Source organism: Parambassis ranga, unplaced genomic scaffold (genome assembly GCF_900634625.1).
Source record: "Parambassis ranga unplaced genomic scaffold, fParRan2.1 scaffold_249_arrow_ctg1, whole genome shotgun sequence".
In the NCBI taxonomy this organism is placed as follows: domain Eukaryota; kingdom Metazoa; phylum Chordata; class Actinopteri; family Ambassidae; genus Parambassis; species Parambassis ranga.
Window position 1 is genome coordinate 1,601 of NW_021144796.1, and position 1,157 is coordinate 2,757.

The window sequence follows — 1,157 nt, forward strand, 5'->3', positions numbered from 1 at the left end:
AAGAGCAAATGATGTAAAACGAGTCCAGTCTTCATATGTAAATTAAGCCAATTAAACTTTCTTTCATCCCTATAATAATTTCTGTAAAAATGTTTTTTCAATAACTGCAGAGTGTGGTAATGATGTCAAGACACGAACAGCTAGCTACATGGAGAATTTAGGTCAGTGGTGCAGTGTATACATAAACTGCAGAAACACACTGCAAGGTTTTTTTTTTTTATACCTGATGATCTGAGCCGACTCAGACTCAGCTTGACACTGGTGTCAGTATTCAGTGTCCTCTGTCGCCCCCTGCAGGATCTTGGCATCCTGCACAGAGCTGATGCAGGCAATCAAGGAGCTCATTCTGTCTTCCAAAGATCTGCAAAGGGACATAGTGGAGAGTGGCAGGGTGAGTTACAGTACAGTATTACTAATTTGTCTCTTCTTTAAACTGTGTTGGACTCACTATTCATAGACTAACCTGTTACAGACCTGCCTGTAATAGGAAAACAGTCATATAATTTATGCATTAATTGTTAATTAAAACTATGATCTTCTGTGCTTATACCTGAGTCAAATATTCAAATTCTTTTGTCCACCAGGGGGCAGCCTCCATGAAGGAATTTTATGCCAAGAACTCCCGCTGGACAGAGGGCCTGATCTCTGCCTCCAAAGCAGTGGGATGGGGCGCCACGGTCCTTGTGTAAGTTGCACCACCTCCTGAGTTTTTCTCAGTCACAGACAGTGGAAGCATGTCCATGTCAAATCTAAACATTTAAACACTAAAGTTGTCTTTGCACCATGTTGCTGTTTCAGAGATGCTGCCGATCTGGTGGTGCAGGGCAAAGGGAAGTTTGGGGAGCTGATGGTGTGTTCACATGAAATAGCTGCCAGCACTGCACAGCTAGTGGCTGCTTCAAAGGTGAGGAAAGAAGAGTTTTTACAGCACACATGGCTCAATGTGAAGGAGTGTTTTGACACTGGTCTCCTAATTCAGGTAAAAGCAGATAAAGACAGCGCCAACCTGCACCGCCTGCAGCAGGCTTCCCGCAGCCGTCGTGGCCTCCACCAAGTCTGGAAAGTCCCAGATTGAAGAGACAGGTAGGAGCACTGTAGCAGGGCCCTTTCAGACAGCAGCTGTTGCAGCTCAGTGTAAAGCGGGGTGATTTATGTCT

General features: G+C 44.9%; 1 pseudogene; it reads left to right on the forward strand.

Moving 5' to 3' along the window:
• Positions 1 to 268: 268 nt before the first annotated feature.
• LOC114430557 (huntingtin-interacting protein 1-like) lies at positions 269 to 1,148 on the forward strand (annotated as a pseudogene).
• Positions 1,149 to 1,157: the final 9 nt, after the last annotated feature.